Genomic DNA, 23,155 nt, shown 5'->3' on the forward strand with positions numbered 1-23,155 from the left:
GTCCCACTCTCTCTCCTCCTCTGTCTACCAGGAGGCTTCTCTTTAATCTCCAGGCCAGGGCTGATTTAGCCACATGAGAGAAGAGCTGATTGAGCCACAGGTGGGGCAGGGCCCATCACCCCTTAAAGGGGCCAGTCATCTTCTGACACTTCTCTTTGCCTCCCAGCTGGTGTCTAGCCCCATAAATGTAGCCCTTGCTTTTGGAATCCAAGTGCCTTCTTTACCACCTCCTCCTTCGCCTAAGCAGCGAGAAGTGATGGGAAGTAGGAGAGCTTCCCTTCGCAGGATGGTTGGCTGACACAGCAGCTCCTCAGTTCTCCAGCGCAAAGGCTAAGGCTCCCCTGGCCCGCACGCCCCTGGTGGTTTATGAAGCGCTGGGAGAGCATTTGCAGCTGGGTCCCCACAATACGGGGAGGCGTTCTAAGCGCCCCAGTGCACAGGCAGAGCCTGAGACCAAGGCAAGGAGCAACATGCTCAGCCTGAGTCTAGGCTCCTAAACCCCAGCTTCTCCAAGGAGAAACCTCACTGCCCCACTGTGGCAAACCCCACCCTCCCCTCACACCCCATCTCGCCAGCTCTCTGTCATCTCCCCCCAGGACTGTGCTTGCCCCCTCATTATTACGCATTGTTTGTAGTGAGACACAATCCAGAGGCCTCAAGCACGGCAGGAAGCACTGTACAGATGCCCACTGAGAAACAGTCCCTGCCCCAAAGAGCTTACAGGCTAAACAGACTGTCCTACAACCCCAAATTCCATCCTCTGCATCAGCCCCAGGCCTCCCTTTCCTGGGACCATCACCTACCGGGCTCCAGCTTGGCCAGGAGCACTAGAAAAAACTAACGGCTCTCGTTCTCCAGACAAATACTAATTCCTCATGTGCAAGGCAAGATCACCGGGGCCCCATCCAGCTCCGGTTCAGTGGAGTTACTCCCACTTTGGCTGAAACCGACCTCCTTCCTTATTTGCCTGTGAAGTTCCCAGGCCCCTAAATGACACTGTATGAGTCCTCCTGGGAATAAGAGCAAGGACATTAGCACCCTGGAAGGAGTAGGAGGGGTTCCGAAAGGATCTGAAATATGCCCCCACCTCAGAGAGTGCGTGGGAGATGGACACAAAAAACTATCAGCCCCATTCCGCTTCCACTGGCCCTCCCACCTCAGGCTATGAACACCTGTTCGCTTCTTTCCTATGCATTCAAAGAGCCTCTTATACCACGCCCACATTAGAAAGAGCAAACGACATAGACACAGACCTGCCCTGCTGCAATTTAATCTGTGCTGAGTTTTCAAGACCAAATATTGAAAATGGGGTGGGAGCAGCCAATCATAGCTAATCTAGACCCAGCCTCTCCCAGCAGGCGTCGCTGGGGGAGTAGTGCAGGAGCACTGGCTGGGGCGGACTTGTGTTCTGAGGTGCAGGAGCGCCAGCAGCTCCTGGCACGTGTAAGCTGCCACTTTTCAAGTACCCATCCTGCTCCTGGAGCCTCTGGTGAATCCACTGGAACGGTAAAGAGACTGGATCCCCATTCAGTGTGTTCTGTGCAGCCTCAGCATCTCACAGTGGAAAGCTCAAAGCCCAGCATGGAGGCGGGGTGTCTTTTCTGTCAGAGCGTCGCCTTGGAAGAAGGAGCACAGGGTAAGAAGGGCTGGTTCCGAGGTCGCCTCTTTTATTCCACAAGGGATGCCTTGTCCTGTTGACCATCCCTGCCTCCAAGTCACCTAGCACGTCTCCCCCTAAGACAATGCTGCCTTTATACTGCTCTTTCCCCACCAAGGGCCCCATCGCTCCCCCCAAAGTCAGTGACAAGCTTCCACTATCTCCCACGGGAACAGGACTGCGTCTCCGCCAGCCTGCACCCTGAGCCAACAACAGACACACTCATCAGCCGTCACTTAGGGGTTGATCCTGCAGGCGCATGGTGGGCCTGATCCCCTGTGAGTCAAGAGCTCTTAGCACCATGCAGGACTGGGCCTCGAGGGGCAGACTGACTCTGGGTTACATACGTGTAAATCATAGAAGATTAGGGTTGGAAGAGAGCTCAGGAGGTCATCTAGTCCAACCCCCTGCTCAAAGCAGGACCAACCCCAAATAAATCATCCCAGCCAGGGCTTTGTCAAACCAGGCCTTAAAAACCTCTAAGGATGGAGATTCCACCACCTCCCTAGATAACCCATTCCAGTGCTTCACCACCCTCCTAGTGAAATAGTGTTTCCTAATATCCAACCTAGGCCTTCCCCACTGCAACTTGAGACCATTGCTCCTTGTTCTGTCATCTGCCACCACTGAGAACAGCTGAGCTCCATCCTCTTTGGAACTCCCCTTCAGGTAGTTGAAGGCTGCTATCAAATCCCCCCCACTCTTCTCTTCTGCAGACTAAGGGTATGTCTACACTGCCCATGTTACAGCGAGGCCACAGTAGTGCTGTGATGTAGGCAGTGTAGTCATGCTTTATCGCCGGGGGAGAACTCTCCCGGCAATAAAAAAATAACCACTCCAAATGAGGGGTGGTAGCTTTATCGCTGGGAGCACGGCTCCTGGTGATAAAGCGCTTTCTATACTGGCGCTTTTCAGTGACAAAACTTTTGTCACTCAGGGGTGTGTTTTTTCACACCCCTGAACAACTAAAGTTTTAGCGCTGAAAGCGGCAGTATAGACAGCCTAAATAAGCCCAGTTCCCTCAGCCTCTCCTCATAAGTCATGTGCCCCAGCCTCCTACTCATTTTTGGTGCCCTCTGCTGGACTCTCTCCAAATTAGTCAGCCCCTTAGCCCGAGTCAACTGGCCCAGGCCAGCCACGGGTGTCAAACTGCAGTGTAGACATGTGCTTAGTTTCTGTTTTCAGCCTGTAGCTTAGGACTTGGTGCTCCAGAGAAAACCAGGCCTGAAAAACCTCAGAACTGACCCTTCCTCCCCACTGTCCTTCTGACAGCTCTAAATAAGGTGTTGCCTCCGGATCTGCCCCAGTGCGGGGTGCAGGATGGAGGACACAGGATGACTTTACAGCTTGGACTATGATACAGGCTGCTCCTTTACCAAACACAGGCTGAACCAGATTCCCCATCACACGGTCAGGGGAAGTCAGGCTGGAATTTTCCCAGCATGGTCCTCACCAGCAAAACACCTGAACTGGGTCCAGGCGTTACACAAATGTAAGCTGTTTGGCACATGCAGGAGGAGGACAAGAGCCAGTGCTCAATGGTGGGGCCTTCCTGGGGAGGAAATGAGTGATCTTCCGGAACGCTGTGTTATTCGGTGAAGTTGCCAGGCCCAGCGGACTCCGCGGTGCCAATCTTTCTTTCGCACTCCAGTGATGAATGGAAGATCCTGCAGCTTGGGTGAGTAACTGAGGAAAGAGTATTTGTAAAGCAGGAGACAGCTGGATTCCAATGGGGAGGCCCAGGAAGCTGATGAAAAGAGAATCACTGGCGATGGATGAGAAAATGGCACGTCATAAGGTGCCCCCCACCTGGAGTACTCTCCTGTGGCAGGCTGGGGCACACCACGTGTGCTAGCCTCAGTATCCCTCCTTCAGAGTCCCCAGAAATAGTCCAGTCTTTTGAATACAAATGGCTTTTGTGGGTTAATTTATTACAAAAGAAAGCCCTGGGCACATAAACCGTAACAAAAGAAGTGCCACAACTATAGTTCAGACAGTAAAACAAGTAGAGCCCAGGTTCGCCCTGGCCCCCTCTCTGGTACAACTCTGGCGCCCCTTGCCCTGTCCTGCCTCTCTGGTACGGGTCTGGCACCCCTCACACACACACACCTGGTACAACTCCGGCGCCCCTTGGCCTGTCCTGCCTCTCTGGTACGGATCTGGCACCCCTCACACACACACACCCGGTACGACTCCGGTGCCCCTTGGCCTGCCCTGCCTCTCTGGTACTATCTGCACACACCACACACACACACCACCCTCAACTCTCCTGCGCTGGCCTGTCCTGCCTCTCCTCTCTCTGGCTGGCACCCTCACACACACACACACACACTCCAGGTGCCTTGGCCTCCTGCCTCCCTCTCTCTGCTCTCTCTGACACACCACACACACACACCACACACCTGGTACAACCCTTTGGCCTGCCCTGCCTCTCTGGTACGGATCTGGCACCCCTCACACACACACCCTTGTTATGACTCCGGCACCCCTTGGCTTGTCCTGCCTCTCTGGTACTGATCAGGCACCCCTCACACACACCCCCTCGGTATGACTCCAGCGCCCCTTGCCCCCCCTCACCTCTCTGGTATGGCTCCGGCACCCCTCGACCTCCCCCCCCCGGTATGGCTCCAGAACCCCTCAACCCCACCCCACCTCTCCAGTATGGCTCTGGCACCCCTCGACCCCACCCCATCTGTCTGGTCTGTGGACCTGGTTTGTGCACTACGTGTTTCCAAGCTCACCCTTGGGCGTCACGTGTTTCCAAGCCCACCCTTGGGCATCACACTACATTATAAACCAGGTCTCACAGCCATGCTAATGCATCCACACTGAACTGCACAGACCTTCTGACTCGGGTCTGCAGCTTGACCTGCATCTACACTGCAAAATGACAGGGCTTGGACCAAAGTTGCAGTGGGCTTGGGCTCAAACCTGAATCAGAGCCCAGGCTTAGGGTTTGTCTATGCTGCAAAAGAAACCCCCAAACCAATCCCCCTCTCCTCCCCTGCAGCAGCGAATTTCAGAGCCCAGGTCAACTACAGGGCTAGAAATAGCAGTGTAGGGTAGGCCCTTCCCCCCGTGATGGGTTTCAGACCCTGGGCTCCAGCCCAAGTGGGAACGTCTACACTGCTATTTTTAGCTCCACAGTGTGAGCTGACCCAGGCTCTGAGACGTTTTGCCATGGGGTTGTTGTGTTTGATTTAGGTATTTATTTATTTGCAGTGTAGGCCTACCAATAGCATGCAGTGTAGACATCCCCACAGTTGGGTTGGTCAAAAAATGGGAAAATAATTGAGTGAACAAACATGCTCAGAGACCCTGGTGGAGGCCAGCATGGAGTCACAGCCTTGAGATGGTTGTCCTGTGGGAACAACACCATTGTATCCCAATGAATGGCTTTGTGCAGTGACAGAGTGATGTGGCATTACCCCAACAGCTGGGGAATTCAGCATGACCCAGTCAGAACACACAGTCGTGGTGTCACAATGCACATGGGTGAGCAGGGGTTCTACCCACATTATGGATAGCGTATGTATTATTATTCGTAAGAACACACTGCAAGTGTATAGCTCTTGCCATCCAAGGCCCTCAAAGCACTTTGTATAGGCCAAGTCTGACAAATCCCCCTGTAGAGTAGGTAAGTACCACCTCCATTTTACAGTGGGGGAAACTGAGGCACAGATAGGCAACATGACTTACCTGCAGTCTCTCAGTGAACCAGCAGAAGAGCTGTGAAACAGAACCCAGGATCCCAAATCTCATGTTCCTCTTTAAACCACTAACCCACAGTGTTTCTCTGGTTGGTACCCTATAAACTAACCTCTTTGTCTCTGGACAGGCCCAACAAAGCGAGAACTGCCCCACAACGCTGAGGGTAGGGACTTGCTGAGAATGAGGGAAGAGGGTTAGATAAAACAAGCTTTGACCTAAGCTTAGGCCAAGATTTAGTGCAGTCCAGTTTCAACCTAGACTCAGTTCCAGATTGCCCCCTTTCCTCCTACATTTCTGTCCCCCTGCTTTCATCTTGGACAGGAAACTGATGTTCCTTTCAAACCCCAATGAGAGAGGCTACGAAAGGAGAAGAAATCAATGCTTTGAAGAGGACACGCCATCTCATCACGCTGCATAAGTGGAATCCCAGCCCGTGATGAAAGAATGGCAGCAAGCCACAGGCCTTTCTAAGAAGCCGTCCCTGCTTCACAAGCGTGATCCAGGTAAGGCTTCCAAGTGACGGTCACGCCTCAAACGTGCCACAGCCCTATCCCAGGCAGGAGTCTGCAACAGGCCCTCAAACCATTCAGCCTTCGCTGAAACAGCCTCATCTTCCCTGTGTCTCACAAACGGCCATTTCCAGACTGCAGATCTGAACTGGATCAAACACCGAACTTCCCCCTGCTCTCCCAAAAGCTCCTCTTTCAGAACAGAAGCTAAACTAGGAAGGTGTTGGGCCTTCAAGGTTCTGTGCATGGGTGTTACTAGGGTTATTTAGCATTCCCAGAAGAATGGTGTCTGGGTAGGAGGAACTCTGAAGTGACACAGCTGCTCTGTGCAGCAGGATCCACGGCCCAGAGAACCAGTGCCAGGACTCAGACTCTGAGCTACTGAGTGCAGCAGAAACCATGCATGTTGGATCACTAGTGCCAGGAGTCCATGCCACAGCACTAGGACTTGGAATTGGACTCGCAGCGGCCGAGTGCCGCATGATCCACACATTGGAGTGCTCGTGCCAGGATCCTCTCACTAGCACTCCTTACTCAAGCAAATCTGCCATTGATTTCAAGTGGCATTTTGCCCATGTAAGGAATCCAGGATCAATTCCCCCCCGGTCTCAGTGCAGTGTGATCCACCCAGCAGGATGCGACGTGCCGGGATTCAGCCCGCCAGCCAGCCTCCTAATGCAGTAGCAGCCGCTTCAGGAGAGACAGTTTGTGCTTAGTCTGATCAGCTGCTTGCTCCTCGCTGTAGCCGATGTTTGATTGTGCCTTCCACCAGGCAGCTAGTTTGATTGTGCCTGCCACCAGGCAGCTAGCTGCTTACACAGCAAGCTGCAGTGCCTGAGCGTGCCCATTGCAGCACTCCATCAATTAACGGCCAGCACTCGCAGCGAGACAGGAAGTGAGAAGGGGGATGGCAACATGGGCAGCGCCAGAGAGGAACTCGACAAAGATCTAAAACGATGGTCTGGTCAATTGGGGAAAAACACAGCAGGTCGGATCTTGCTTTCATCCACACTAGTATAAATCCAGAGTAGCCCTACTGAAGTCATTGGAAATGCTCCTGATTGTGCCAGTGTAACCCAGAACAGAATTTGGCCCCCTAGCTCTCCAGCTGCTACTGGGCTGGAGTGGGTGGCTAGAGCTGGTCCCATGCTGCTAGCCCAGCATCCCCTGCTGCCTATAGGAAGGCTGGGCCACATGAGGCCCCTGCTGCTGGAGTCTCCTTGGCTTGTGGATCACACCCAGACCTTGGTGGTCACTTTCCCTGGAGCCGGGGGCGGGGGGAGGAGGGGCAGAGGGGATGCTGAGGAGATGCTGGGAGTCGCTGCAGGAGTTGCAATTGGGTCAGGATTTCAGGATCAAGTCAGGCCTAGATACCCCAGGGATGGGAGCACAAAGATTAGAGCAGATGAATTAGATCAGATGATGTTAGACTGGACTGAGCAGGCAGGCAGGCACGCTAGCCTAGGCTCGATGGGACTAGATTAGAGGAGGAATAGAGTTAGACAGGGTTAAACAGCTAAAGCAGGCGAGGGCAGACCGGGGATTTGCCATGCTGGGATTTGGCTCGGCAGGATTTTCTCCTAGCCAGGCTGGATCTGCCTGCCCTCTCGCTCAGCATCCTCCCAACAAAACTACTTGGCAATTAAGCCCCAGCACGAGAAGACCCAGGCAGGGCAGGGTACAGCAGAAATGCGATGAACGGAAGGGGGAGAATGGCTTAGAAAGAAAAGAGCAGCAACTACAAACATCAAGATCACCAGCAAGAGCCAAAGGTCTCCCTGGGCAGAGGGAATCTGCTCTTCCCTCCCCTCAGACCAAGCCAGAAAGATCCCGTCTCTGCCAGGCAACTAGAAACCAACGTGCAAAATGCAGGAGGGAGAGAGGCACTGAAGCCCCCAAAATGTAGCTGTGGGCTAAGCTGGGATTTGCAAAGGGGCATAAGGAAGGTGCCCAAATCCCATCAAAACGCCGTGGGACTTGGGCACCTAACTCCCCCAGCTTAAAGGCCCTCTCCTTAGCACATCAAACCAAGCACTGCACTCGGCAGCATGGCGAGCCAGGGAGATGCATCCAGCAATTGAATGGGGGATGCATCTTTCCTTCCTCAGCCTCCTCTCAATCCCCTCCCGCTCACCTCCTGAACATTCCCTTCCTCCAGCCCAGCAGCTATTGTGGAAGCCGTACAAATGAAGGCCCCAACACCACCAAGTGCAACACTCCCTCAACCCCCCTTCAAGTCAAGGGGAGATGAAAGAGCTCAGCAGTTCACAGTCTGGGGACTATATTACGGTCCCACTGTCTGGGACATGAGTGTTCAGAACATCCCAATTATTATGAGATCAAGGTCCCTGGTCAAATCCAGGCCTTACTGCAAATGCAGGGGAAATTTCCTTTCCACTGACACCTGACGTAACTTTCATCTCCCAGGGAGAGTTCAGGTCTGATGGCTCATATTCCTCAGTATGATTTTCTTTCTCCAGTGGAAAGATGAACACACCTGATTGTACTTTTTCCCCAGGGCTCTGGGGACATTGCGAACCATGACAGCAAACATGGTGGGGGTTCTCTGAGTTGTAGACCCTGAGAGGGAAGTACAGGTTCCAGGGAAGATAGAAACGAACAAAGGGCACGCTCTTCACTGGACTTTTTATTTGCTCTTGATAGATCACTTCTTGATGGACAAGGACTTACTTTCCCACTGATATTTGGGTCTTAACCAGACAGAATATTTTAGGTTCCCATGAGAAAGCTGGCACAGCAGAATTCCTTTAAGCTAAACCACATTTGCAACAGATTCAGAGCTCTTTAGGGCAGGGACTCACTTTTTGTTCTGCGTTTGCAGAGCACCTGCCCAATGGATTCCTGCTCCAGCTGGATTCCGGCTCCTAGACGCTATGTTAATTAGATAGATAGATAGATAGATAGATGGTCCCGCAGAACTAAGTTAATGTATAGATACTGATGCATTCTACTAATTGATTTCACCCTTGAACATCAAATATAATTCTAGCAAATCAACCAACATGCATCTCTCTGTTTGCCTGTATGTTACCGGCAGGTGGATCATTAACATGATCATCATTACTAAGGTCTATCAGCAAATCTGAATTCTTCTTTCACATCCAAAGGGAAAACTACCTTTCATGGCATATGGCACAGCCTTCAACTCCTAATAGTCCAGGAGGCATTCAAGTCCAGCTGTTCGTATGTTCAGAATGCCCAAATTAGACACACAGATAGATCAGGGGGAGAGAGAGTGAGCTGGAAACATGTGGACGAGGAGGAATGCTGCAAAGCAGCTGTTGTGAGAGCGCGCTGTGGGTTCCTGCCATTATTTGGATGTTTTACCAGACTGTTCTCTCCATCTGCTGAACCCGGCAAGTTTATTTTAGTACTTTGTTCAGATCAACTCTTCCTCTTCCACTTGCAGCTAATGGGAGCACTGGGCTGAAGCAATCACAATCCATCTACTAAGGAACCTGGGAATGACAGGGGTGGGGTTCAAACCCAAGGAGACATTGGGGGTTTGCAGTTGCCCTAGGGAAGTGAAGGAAACCATTTTAATGGTGAACCCAACTGCAGCCCCCTCCTCGAAAACCCCCAGCCCAACTATTTGAAATTCCAAATCATGAACAGAAAAGGAGGCCAGATCCTCATCTGGTGTAAACCAACACTGACCTCCATGAGCTCTGCCAATTTGCACCCCACCCATTACAAATAGGCGTAGTTTAAATCCAAGTAGTTTAAAAGCAATTCTTCCTTCATCTACCTGCCTAATTAGTCATACTGGGAAAAAATGGTTTTAGGCAAATTTTACCTTTTTGTGAAATGTCTGAAATACTGGCATTTTTTTTCATCCTTGCAACGACTAGTGACCTCCCCCTGCAAAGCGTTTTCCACTCTCGGGATGTCAGGGACATGCCAAATACACTTTCAGCCAAGGCTTCCCACCTGCAAATTTCTGACAGGGAGGGCACAGCCTCCCTGACTAGCCCAAAGATCTGATGGAGCAAGCAGAGAGGTCTGAGAGACAAAGCAACCTGAGCTCTGTTCCCACCACTTGGGTTTAATAGGAGTTTCTACTTATATGACTCACATTACTGGGAAACTGAGACATGGAGAGGCTAAATGACTTGGGCGAAGGACTAGGCAACAGCAGATATAAATTCTAATCCTGGGACAAATGTCTAGGCCTCCAAAATTTGTCAGAACCCTGCCCCACCTTCCCTCTTCCAAGATTTCCAGGTGCAGAATCCCAGGAAACAAATTGTCAACACATTTGTGTACAAATTTCCATGCAGAATCTTCCTCACTGATCTCACCTGCCTTTACTTACCAAGCCAAGATTCAAGGCCTCCCCACCCGTAACAAGGCAAACCCCAGGGAACACGACTTCCTGCTGGTTTAGGCACTACTGTTGTTAGCACCCGCAGCAGAAGAAACAGATGCTTCAGGACCTAACCTCGGGTCCTGGCAGGTCAAAAGGCCAGTTAAGCTTTCCCTTTAGGGCAGCTATGGGAAGAATGCTAGGAGAGGTAGACTTTGCACTCCTTTAGCAAATGAAATTGCATGGTGTTGACCAGAGATAGAGGGTGCTTATATAGAATCACAGAATATCACAGGGTTGGAAGGGACCTCAGGAGGTCATCTAGTCCAACCCCCTGCTCAAATCAGGACCAATCCCCAGGCAGATTTTTGCCCCAGATCCCTAAATGGCCCCCTCAAGGATTGAACTCACAACCCTGGGTTTAGCAGGCCAGTGCTTAAACCATTGAGCTATCCCTCCCCCTCAGTCATAATTCTGATCCCATTTTTCTGGCACTGCACTTCAACCCTTCATCAGAAATGTTCCAGAATGAGAGGGGGGCCACATGGGGTGAAATCCCGCTGTGCCCCGCCAGCACACCTCGACCCAGCCCTACCTAGACCGCACGCATTTTGGCGGAGGGGCCAAATGCTCATCTAATGCCAGTGTGAAACCGCAGTGACTCCATTGAAGCTGATGGAGTCCCACAAAGGTGAGAGGAGAATCTGGCCCTATGTAGCCACGGTGAATGGTCCTGAAAACTCCCGTACTACATCTGTGGATCATACCCCTGTCCAGAAAGCACCACCCTCTCCCAGAGGTAAAACAGCCTCCCCACGGGTTCAGCCCCGGGCTTTTCTGCGCTGCTGCATGTTGTCTCTCAACCATGACCTTGCTGGGGGACAAATCCTCTTGGGGTGTGAAAGGATTTCATCCAGTCAAGGCCTTCCCAACACTGGGACAGATTCTGATCTTACTTACACTTGTGTAAATCTAGGGTAACTTCAGATCCACTTCAGTGAGGCTACTCTGGATTTACACTGCTGTGTCTGAGATCATTGTCTGGACACATATTGTACCATGTCCCACTCCCCTCTTTGTGATTCCATTTTAATTAGTCCCTGTCACTGCAGCCCCATGACAAGGTGGCCTCCTCCAGAGAAGCAGGGTCTGCCTTCTGCATTCATTTAAATGTGAGCTTCCCCACAAAGCTCTCTCTCCAACCTAGTCGATCCATCCCGTGGATCATTGTCCTCCAAGAGGCACTGATATTCAAACAGGAGATCCCCTTCCTTCCTGCTCATTCAGGGAGGAGTCCTGCCCACACCTCCGCAGGACTCTCCCTCCCTCAACACTGCTGCACTGAGCCACCATGCTCCAGAGAAAGGGAGAGGGAGGCTCATAGTCTAGTGTACCCAGTCTATCATGCCAGTCCCAGCTTATGGAGATAACGACTTCCACCTCTGGCTGGTATCTGGCAATTGCTGGTTTGCCTTTTCAGCCCCTCTTCTTGTCAATCTCCCACCATCTCTTGCCCTTAACTGCTGCTGATTCAATCAAGGTGCTGTAGGCATGAACCACATGCCATCAGTTATCTGCACTGGCTCACCAGAGATGACCTTGGCCAGTTCAAGGACAACTGCTCTCCTTCTCCTCTAAAGGTTTAAATCCCTGTAGGGAGAGACACAGTATGAACGGGGGAAAGGGTCACTTCCCCAAAACCCAGCACTGGTCCCTGCAGCTCCCCTCGCTACACCTTGGTGTCAGCTATGCTGGCTCTCCTGAGCCCAGAGCAGCCTCTTCTGCAGCTCTAATTTATACCCTGTGGCAAGACTGCCTGCTAACAGGCTTGCTCTGCAGCAATGCCACATGGAAGAGAATGGATGCTCTTGTCCTCCCCTCCTCTCCAGGACTGGCCTTGCACAGCCAGCTCAATCAGGGAGGAGAAAAAATCCATTCCAAGGAGGGCCCTGCAAAATGTCACTCTAGGACTGACCCAAGTGAACCATGCTGTGTATCAAACAGGTAGAGATTTCCTGAATCTGTGCTCTCCGGAAGGGGAAAAATAGGAGCAAAACCCAACCCTATCTGGCCTGGACTCTGGGCAGGGCTAAGCAGTACCTTGTGACTGGGCTCTTCTCTTTTGAAATTGGGGCACTTTCTTCCCCCAGCGGCAATTCATTCTAGAATCCAGGACTGTTGGAAACAAATCCCGACAGCTGGTGCTTTGTCTGTGCGCCCTCAGTGCAGAGACAGCAACAGAAACATCCCGATGGGCAAGCCCCAAGACAGCCTAGAGTTTCCTTCTGTAAACAAAGCCCTCACGAGCCCAAGCCTGGGATGCGAACCAGGTGATTGGAAGCTCACAGCCCCAGGGGAGAAAATGGCCCCAGGCAGGATTTCGATAGCCCCCTGGCTGGAGAGATGGGCTATCTTGGCACTAAGAGCCTGGCAGGAGGAGAATGCATGCTCTGTGTCAATGGTCAATGCCCCAAGCCCAGAGTCACGGTGTGGAGTTACTGTCGCTGTCCCCTTGGAGTGCATGAGGCCGGGCCTCTCCCTGTGTTTGCATGGACACCTGAACCAGGAAGGGAACTTGCATCCTTTCATTTAATCACCGAGAATCACAGACCCAGTGAGAGAGAAAGAAGGGGATAAGCGGTGACCTCTGCTGTTCTTCCCTCAGCTGTTAGAATGAGGCACGTGAGGGGGGCCAGGAGGGTTCAACAAAACAGGAATCGCTGGCGGAGGCAAAGAACAGACTGTATGGCTGAGCAGAGAGCTGCACACACAGGGCTCAGAGAGGTTTCTACCTTCACACCATCACCAGGGGCTGGGAGGGAGAGTTCATTACAGTCATGACCCGGGCTTATCCCTGCTCCCTGCCACAACATGCTGGCCTTCGTGGCTGATGCACCCCGGAGCTTTGGGTCCCCCGATGTTTGGAGGGAACTTGCATCTGGTTGGCAGCAGCTGCCAGCACCAGAGGCATGGTAAGCTCCCTGTCGGCCACTCAGCTGCCTGGCAGCAGCTCAGCTGGCTCCTCCACCATGCTGTCCATTCGGCCTCCGGGCACAAGAGGGGACAGCTGGGTGGAGAAGGCTCAGCTGCAAGCAGCTGGCACAGTGGAGGCAGATGAGGAGGAGGGCCGATGGGTGGGACAGAATGGAAGGGCCATGGGGAACAAAAAAGGGGAACAGCCCAGTCCCCACAAACCCTCAGCAATACGAGGGGAGGGAAGAAAAGGCAGCCCAGGGACCAGTGACAGAGACCTGCTGTGGGGAGAGGAAGGCAGGGCCAATCCCCCCACAGAGGAGGGAAGAAAGGGAGAGCCCTACTGAGGGGAGAGAGCAAGGGGCCCCACCGGGGCGGGAGATGGGGGACGAGAGCCTGGGTACCCGAAGGTGCTGAAGAAAAGAGCTGGGAGAGGCCCATGGAAGGTGATGGAATACAAACAGCATATGCAGAGGAGCGGGACCTCATTAGCATTTGGGGGCGGGGCTTGAAAGGACTGTACATTCATTGTAGGTAGGGCACTGGCCTAGGACTTCAGAGACCTGGCTTCTAGCCCCAGCTCTGCCACTAGCCTGCTGGGTGACCTGGGGCAAGTCCCTGGTCGCCTCCATTCCCCATGCATACCGTGGGGATAGCAGCCCGGCCCATTGCATGGGAATTGCCCTTCTTGTCCCTCTAGGGCTCTCTGTTTCTGCTCACTCCACTGTATTTGCAAGTGAATTTTCTGAGGCAGGGTTTGTAGGCAGCAAGGGATGGGGACAGACGGATGCAACCAATGCAAGCAGGATACACAGCATTGTATTGGGCCCAGATCCTTGGCCGGTGTAAACTGGCACGCCTCCATTGACTGCAATGGCACCATGCTGACTCACCAACCTGGGGACCTGGCCCTTGACTGGGGTCCTGGTGAAACCATCAGAAGAGTCCAACACTACCCCCCAAGAGGAGAATCTGAACCAGGGAACAAAATCATCTAGGGGGCTCAAATATTGCCCTGACCCAGGTAGCACCATCAAGGTTAGAACTAGGGAGTGGAGTGACCTAGCTTTGAGGTCTGCACACAAATCCCCAGAGCTGGAGAGGACCAGACCTCAGGTTTCAGGGATTTCCACATTGTTATGGAAAGAAAAAAAAAAAGGAGGATTTGGCAGATCCAAGCCTCCTCGGGATTGCCATAGAAACGTCACTGGAGAGAGTTTTGTCCTTCCATAAGGAATGTCTCCCTGTCTTGCTTGAGAGGTGATTTAAAGTGATGGATCATGTCCACAGCTGATGAGATTTGTAACATATCAAAACGTCTCCTTATGGTTCATCCTGGTGTAATCTGCATGAAGGAGCAGGGGCTGCAGCTCTGGTCCCTGATTACACAGTGCAGTGCGAGGCTGAAATCGACAATGTACTGGCCAAGAGTTCTAGCTAATTAGTATGGAAAGAAGGGTTTTTCAAAGATTGTGTTGAGGCTGGGGGGAGTCTGGTGGATTTTAATGCTCCTACCACTGGCTAATTCATTTTTAATAATGGTGATTAGAGCCTGTTCTAACATGAAGGGCTGATGTAAAAGCTTCTACTGCATAGTTGCTGAGGCACTGCATTCCTGACCTCTCCCGCTCCCCCCTGCTGACTGTTACCATCCTGAGACCCTAACACACTTTCCTCAGTGCACCTCAATTCTGCCCTTTAGCACCCCTACTATTCTAGCCCTGCCTCTTGTTTAGCTTCCAACAGCTCTGCCAATGGACCCCATTTTGACCCACAACCTCCTCTCCTATTCCAGTCCTTCCCAACCCTCACCCCCTGCCAGCTAGGCTGATGCATCTCATCCCAAGCCTGCAGCATGCTGGGTCTCAGGTGCATACAGAGAGCAAACCTTTTGATGTCCACTGAGGACCCGGGAGAAGCCACCAGGCTCTTTTCACCTGGGATGAGTGAGGACGTCAGCTGAGATCTTCAGACTTTCAAAGGAAATAAAAGCCCAGGGTGCAAATGGCCCCTTGCTCGTGGCACTGCTCTTTGAAGCTCCTGCTTTGTACTTTCTGGCCCTTATGCCTCACCTGGACGTTCTGGGCAACTTTGGTTCCATTTGTTTCTCAAAGCGTCTGACTCTCCAAAGGCACAGAGGGCGCACATGGACAGCTGTCCTGCCTCGGTACGCAGTGCTTCGTGCTTAGCGTGTGGCTGCGCCATCCTGCTGGGTTTGCTGGTCAGCTCGCCCTCAGCGGGGCGCCCACGTGTAAACGCACTGGAAATCAAGGGAAGCACTGCTTGGATATTTGCTGAATCTGGCACAACCCTCCGCTTGCCTTGCCCCTGCTCAAGCTAAAACTGGGACTTTGGGGTTTCCTTTGCAGATGGGAAACCATTGGTTATTGTTATTAATTATCTTGTCTTTAAAGTCCTATAGAAACACTAGCTAATCAGCCCCCACCTCAGCCTATCTGAGACAGGAACCTAAGTATTAGGAGCCCAGTGTTACAAATGGGGAAAAGAGACCCAACAGGCCAGTTCCCCCCAGGAGTTCCTGACTCCCAGCCCTTTGCTCATACTATCAGATCACAACTCCTCCCAGGACCTAGAATCAAGACTGCTTCCCTCTCCTCAGCCCACAGAGAAACTCCCTTTGATCCTGCACCACAAACCCCATATCCAGGGTTGATTTAAATGGGCCACCCACTCCTTGGTGCCAGGGGTGGGGGCTCCAGTGTTTCCTTAACCCTAAGCCCAGATGCAGTCAAGCTTTGCGTACAATGGGTAGCAGGTTTTTTTCCCCCAACTAGCCAGATCTAAACCCTCCAAGCTTCTCCCATTGTCACCTATTCACAGTTTTCATTTAAAAAAAAATGCAATGAAAGAGGTTATCTCGCTCTCCATTTAATAAAGGAGGGGACATGAAAAGGCCACGAGACAATCTGATTCTGTGGCTTCCCAGCATAATTTCAATCCTCTGCTCTCTGTCCTCATTTCCTATTCTCCTTCCCAGGAGGTGTCTGAAAGCCTTCAATAATAGCCTCTCCTTTCGGAAGAGCCTACAGTGTCCTTTCTTCCCTACATAGCCACAGAAATGTCCCATTTTCCTTTTGATGTCAAGATAAAATATTACACACACACACACACACACACACACAGCTAGATCTCTGGCCCAGATTTGGTATTTTAGGAAGAAAAATGAAAAGCTATAATAAATTCTAAATCAATTCCTCACGCAAGTGACCATTTCCCCTTTAAATGGGAATGTTTAGTCCTCTTCCCCTTTAGTGGGAAATTCCTCCTCACCCTTTCATTCATTGCTTTGGTTTCCTTCCCCATAATTACAGCTCTCCGGGGTTGCATAAGCCTGTGACCTTAGCCTGACGAAGGCCCAAAGGTGAGTGGCCTCCTCACGCCAAGATCGGGCCGCCAACCCTTCTGCTTAGCTACTAGATGTGGATATAAGGGGTGTGGGGGGACTTCAACAGCTGGATCAACCGTTCTGTAACTGATATCCCTGGATCATGGGTGATCTAGGGAGAGGTGTCTGCTCACATGGTGCCGGCTTCTTCCTCCTTATTTCCAATTCCAGCGGCTACATCACATTAAAAAAACACTAAACCAGACTATATCTGAGGATCTGGCACAATATGTTACCAGTGTGGAATGTTGACCAATGACGGGTTAAAGTCAGGGAGCGTGGGAAGGAGGGAGCTACCCACAGCTCTTCTTAAAGCTGGGCTTCCCTTCCCCCTCGACTGGTGCTGCTGAACACATATGGAGATCTCCCCTGCCGAGTTGCACCTACAGTCAGCACAGCAGATTGGTTAAAGTTACCCCACCTTGAGATCCACCCCTGCCTGGTGCGCTGAGAGCTCTGCCTCTCTTTTCAGTCTGTTTTAACCCCTGAGAATAATAATCCACCCACTTGGACGGCCTTCCACAATGGCTTAAATTTTCTTAAACAAAGCAAAGATTCCTAAGGAGTGACAGAAATCAGAACAGTGACTCTGTTCTACTGACTTCTGGAAGCTGCTTTCTTTGTCTGAACAGCACTGGCTTTCAGGTCTTCTGCACAGAGGTGTGTCCCAGGGGATGACATACAGGCGAAAACAATCAGTGATTGCAACATTTTATCATTTTTATGCTGTTCCCAGATTCTAGCCAATAGGAATCAAGCAACTGTCATGGTCGCCAGGTCTGCTCATCCACGAACACTGGACATCCGTCCTTTTGTTAGAGGATTAACACACTACACAAAGCACAGAGCCACCATGACCTTGGAAATGCCTGTAGCCCCAATGCCTAGATGTGATGCCTGTCTGTCTCCATACAGGATTCCTTACCAGCCTGTGATCGCTGGACATAAAAAAACCAAACCATGTTAGTTGCTTCCTCTGACTTGGACATGAAGGGAATAGCAGAACTAGGAAAGGGAGGGATGGTTAATTGTCCTCTTAAATTTATGCTTTTGTGCTTTTGGGTTATTGACCTGTATTGATACAGGTCGTCTTCAAGGAAGTAACAGAGCCATCTAGCAACTGTCACAATTCAAGTGGAGGTGGTCAGGCTGGAGTGAGTGGCTGAATATTTCTCCCTTTCCTGGCCACATTTGCAAAGCTGGACACATAAAAAAACTGGAGAGTGGAAGCTTGTGTCTCTGTCTGCTTTGGTCTCATTAGAAGCCCAGTTGTTTCCTGCAATACAGATGTGAATTCAAGGGAGCTTTTCAATTGCAGGCTCAGCAGCAGTTTAGCAGTATCCCTGCACACCGGTGGAGTTCTGACCCAGACCCCACCACACGTGGCTTGTTCTACAAATAGGAACCATTTTCAGTTCACTGAGCTGTTGTGGGGTTTGGCCACCAGTGACACTGGCACAGATGCCCAGGAGCAGGCATGAAATTGATTTGTATTGGTTTCTAATTCTGTACCACATGACCTTGCCATTCCCAGTCCTTTCATCCTCTCCTTGAACTATGACTGCCTCCTTCTCGCTCATTCCCTTGACTCCTTTTGATCTCTCCCCCGTCCTTCTGCACCCAATTCCAGGCTTTTGAGAAGACAGGGTGGTCTTGTGGTCACCATGGTATAGTATCATAAGGCAGCTGTCCTGGAGCGCCCTCCAGTGGTAGACCCTAGCAAGACAAGCGTGCATGCCTCAGTTTCCCCTTTCTTCTGCCCACGAAAGGAACCTAGTCTCTCAGAATCTGATACAAAGCCCTTCTCTGGGCATAATTTATTCACCTATGCAGTACTTCTTCCAAACCTTGTAATAAGATCATTTTCCAGTCACCACAATAAGCAAACACACAGTAGGTTTTTCCCATTCCCCTCTCCCAGGACAGCACCAGCAAGTCACCCACGCATGAGTCAATAGCAGCACTTGGATTCCACTTCCTCTAGCCTTTGCTCAGGCCTCCCGCCTGAGCGTGACCAGTCTTCCCACGGCTCTGCCCTCAGGTCATCAACCCGAGGGTTCCCCCTTCTGCGATGTTCCACTCCTCCTGGCCTCCCTGCCTGTGAGTCCTACCCCTGATCAAGGGATCCTCTGTCTTGTTTCTGGGTTCAGCTCCCCCTGAGCAAGCTGGATCTTCCCTTCCTCCTGTGGGCCACTGCCCAACCCTTCCGCTCCTCAGGGGTCCCCAGCTTTGGTCAGTTCTTACTAGCTGCTTTCCTCCAAGCTCCTCCTCTCTTTCCAAACTCAGCTCTCCCACGCAGCTTCTGGCTGCATCCCGCTCCCCTGGATTTCAGACAGCTCACACCTGCCCCGCTGACTCACCAGGTCTCCCTCTGTCCCCTCGCACACCATAGGTGTTGTGGACTTTTCTGCCTCTTAAAGGGTCAGTGCCACCATGCAACCTATAGGGACCCAGGATTCATTCATCCCTGACTCTGCCGACAGTTCGCTGTTGGACCTTGGGCTAGCTACATAGACCCAAGGTTTTCAAAACTGGCTTTAATCATGGGCGTGTCACATTTGGAATGCCCATCTTGAGAGAGCGAGCTGTCTCAAAGCAGGCATTCAAAATTATAGGCCACTTCTGAAAATCTTACCCGCAACCTCCCTGTGCCTCAGTTTCCTCACATTAGCAACAAGGGAACATTTTTTGGTGTAGACAATGCTGGAAAGAGTGAGATGTAATTCTTAACAGTGTGCGGGGAAGAGGGAGAGCCTTTTAATCCAGCTAGGTGATGTCGCTTCCTGTGTGTGTGGCAGAGCATACTACCGATGGGGTCATTTTAAATTTAGGAACATAAATCCCACTGATATGGTATCTGTGCTCCTAAATTGCTTAGGCACATTTAAAAATCCCACCCTCTAGCTTCATTTGTTCCTTTGTAACTGAGCTTCCTGCCAGCCAGTAGTGTAGCTAGGGGGGGAGCGACCGCTCCCACACCAAGCACAAGTGATGCCTTTTTAATTTTACTCACCCAGGAGTGAAAGAAAAGGGGCCACCTGCTGTGGTGCTTTTACTGATAGGGCTGTGCTTCGGGTCTTCGGCAGCACTTCGGCGGCGGGACCATCACTCGCTGCAGATGTCTTTGGCGGCACTGAAGCTTCATCGCCGAAATTCCACGGAAGACCTGCAGAGCGAGTGAAGGTCCTGCTGCCGAGGTGCCGCCGAAGACCCAGAGTGCTGCCCATCAGTAAAAGTCCCGCTCCCTCCACCTGGCTACGCCACTGCTGCCAGCATTACCAAACCCGTGGGGCTGATTTGCAAGAATCCATTTTCTGTACAATCCTCTTTATTTTAACATTTCCTCTGCTTTGTACCTCACAATCAGTGGGAGGGAGGCCCAGATCTATCATCCTCTCAGACACTATAGTACACTAAGGGAGTCTCTCTTGGCATCCCTTGCAAAAACACAAACCCTGCTCAGCACGGACTGAGCTCTTTGGTCTTCATTAACAGAAGAAATTGTTTGTCCTAAGGAGTTTAAGTTCGAGACAAGCCAGGGGATTTGGTCTGCTGTGGTGTAACCATGTGTGATGCACTAGGTTAGGGTGTATGTGTGTATGGTATTATCCTTTCACTAGGTAAGGGATCTACTACTAATACTAGCAGCTGGCATGTAGGGTACTTGTTTAGCTCAGGAGGTCAAGGCCTGTGTTTAAAGTGCTGTATAAAGCAGGGCTCGTTTTAGGCATCTATCAATCATCCATCTATGCCCCCCAATCACCCTAGTATCTGAGCACTTCAGAACATTTACCATATTGATACTAACAATGCCCCTGTAAGGTAGGGCAATGCTACTATCCCCATCATACAGAGGGGGAACTGAGGGGCTAAGTGACTTGCCCATGTCATACAGAAAATCTGTGGTGGAGCAGAAAATTGATCCCGGGCCTTCCAGTGCCCTAACCACTGACCCCCTTCCTCTCCCAGCCATCTGTATGATTTAGACTTGCAATTGTGTCTGTTACCTGCCACAAAACAATGGGTTATGCTTAGGCCTTATCTACATAAGAAAGTTGCACAAGTTGAACTTAAATCACTTTAGGTAAACTGGCACCAAACCCAGTGTGGACACGCTTGTTTTTATTTAACAGTAGCTTATTTTTATTTAGCTTAAATCCGTAAGGAATCAACTTAAGTGAACTCAGTATAGGATGCTAATAAGCTGAAAAGTGTCTACACTGATTTTGGCACTGGTTTGCCTAAACCAGTTTCAACCTGTGACTCTTGTTAGACCAGTGCAAAGTCTGCATGTAGACAGGCCTTGTATGTCCATCGCTGGTTTCAGGCTGTCACAAGGGTGAGCGTTGAAGGGCGAGGGGGCAAAGTGCGGGGGAGGGGTGAAGCCAGTGACAGTGAGACCTTTTGTCTCTCTAATACCTCTCGAGCTTTCCCTCAGCCTGGCTTTATGATTCACCGCTCGAGTACCATCAAGTAACGCGCAGTGGGCTAAGAGCCCAGGCTGTGCCAGGTGGAGGGGAAGGTGGGTGTGACAGGAGTGACACACCATAGCTTGTAATCATGTTCAGCGAAGAGGAGCGAGTCAGGCAGCCTGCTGGGAACTAGCGAGTGAGTTGTTACCCACTGCGCTATGCTGATTAGGGGAGCCAGAGTTCACATTAAACACCAGCCCACCGATCACTGATGGGCCCCCTGGCTGGCCGGGCTCAGCAGAGAAGCTGAGCGGTGAATGAAATACCCTCTCGTCGGCAGGGTGCTCTCCCCAGGTCAGGGCTGAGGCTCCCTCACGGGATGGAGTGGGAGAAGCTTGCCCTGGTGCAGCCCCTGTTCCAGCCTGCAGGGTATGACTCTGAAATCTTTCTCTGACTCGATGGTTCTTCTCCGCTGCCCCTACAAAAGGGGATGGCCTGGGGGCGAGGGTGTGTGTGCAGGGGCTCTTGAGGGACAAGAAAACCTCCAGAGGGTCAGACAGCACTGGAGATGAAAGCCCTCAATTTGTCCATGGAACAGGTATGGTACAGGGCAGGGCCAGTGCATGCAGCTCTTCCACCAGAGTGGTAATAAAGGTAATTTTATTAAAGTGGCTCATTCCTCCTCCAGAGGGGACAACTCTTTGGGTGAGAAGGGACTTTCTTCTCCCCTGTCCATTCAGCCCCAAGCCCCTCAACTGAGAGTGCCTTCAGCAGCGGGGGTAACTGTGATGGGGATACCTGTCTCCTGGGAACTGGATGGAAACCACCAGCCTCATTCCACATAAACCACTCACAGCAATACAATTTCTGGTCGCTACCAGCTGAGGCTGGCTTTGAACTGACAGTCTTCAGGAGCCCATTTATAGCCCCTGAGCCATCCATCCCCTCAAGACTCAAGTCCTTATCAAACCAGAGCTTCCACTGACTTCAGTCGAGCCAGGATTTCCTCCGAGGTCTCCTACCTCTCCTGTTCCCTTCCCAGACCCACTCCTGCTGCTGCTCCTCCATGCCTCTGTGTTCCTTTTCCACTTAGCCATTTCCTGATGCTTGAAAGAAAAGCTCCTCTGGGTTCCTGGCTTCTTTGGTCTGCAGGGAGTTTGTTTTCTCTGCTCTCGTTTTTCTACTCTCTTTTCTTTTTTAAAATAAATGAAAGCAGTTGCTCCCCTGAGCCTGGGCAGGCCTAACCCACACGCAGCTCAGCATACCGTGCAGTGTTTAACTGAGCAGGACAGTGCATATCCTATGGAGACTGGTGGGATGGGAAGTGGTGCTTTCCTCACACGCTTTGTATTACCACACAGGTAACTCCCTCTAACTGCATCTGCTGGCTGAGTGTCCAGACTGCGTGTGGCAACACGTCCGTTGCAGGAGATTATGGAGATCCCCTTTGCAAGAAGCAATGGTTCAGAACACTGCAGGTTGCTAGATATTCCCCTAGTCCAGTCGTAACATTAAGGACACGGCCTACGGCAGCTCTGATGCAGGAGTTGGCAAGCACTGCAGCCCACTGATCTCCAGCGGAGGAGCCCCTCAGAAGTATGATGAGGGGCTGTCAGGGTTTCGTGGTGGCAGAGAAGTTGAACACCCTAGTTACGGTGCCCAGGATCAGAGCTTTGCAGCAGGCCTGTCCGGAATGCAAAGTACTGCAGGGAACTGCTCTCCAACCTCTGGAGAGATCAGGAACAGCCCAGATTGGATGAAAGAAGAATATTAATGGAAGTCTGGGCGAAAGGATGAGTTTATTTAAGCCAGAGTAGCTAAGAGCTCTGGAAACTCTGCTCAGTCATTAACTGGTGAGTAAAGAGCTCTGAATGAGTCACTGATGCTATTATAAACCATTTATTTTAAAGGTTGTAGAAATGCAGTTGAAAAGTAAAGTGTTCCTTGAAGTCACTGATAGTCGCTCCTCCCCTGCATCAAGTTCCTTTCCCTGGGAGGTTGCAGAAGACTCAGTTCTTGAACCTCGGCTCTTTCCATCTCCCTTCTCCCTGCTGGTCACACCTCTCCTTGTAACCTTAGCTCCTACTTCTGTGCTAATGAACTCCACTGTCGATATTCTTTCCCCAGTGTCTCCTCTCTGTCCACTTTCTCTGCCTCACA

The 23,155-nt window shown here is 51.4% G+C and overlaps 1 long non-coding RNA gene across 1 annotated transcript in view; it reads left to right on the forward strand.

The window, feature by feature from the left end:
• Positions 1-5,202: 5,202 nt before the first annotated feature.
• The window catches only part of LOC120380193, a 40,586-nt gene continuing 22,633 nt past the window's right edge, over positions 5,203-23,155 (forward strand). Inside the window, exons 1-3 of the long non-coding RNA XR_005587646.1 lie at positions 5,203-5,294; positions 5,690-5,871; positions 22,357-22,848. This is a non-coding gene — a long non-coding RNA (uncharacterized LOC120380193). The remainder of the gene's footprint in view (positions 5,295-5,689; positions 5,872-22,356; positions 22,849-23,155) is intronic.

Source organism: Mauremys reevesii, linkage group 13 (genome assembly GCF_016161935.1).
Source record: "Mauremys reevesii isolate NIE-2019 linkage group 13, ASM1616193v1, whole genome shotgun sequence".
NCBI classification, from domain to species: Eukaryota; Metazoa; Chordata; order Testudines; family Geoemydidae; genus Mauremys; species Mauremys reevesii.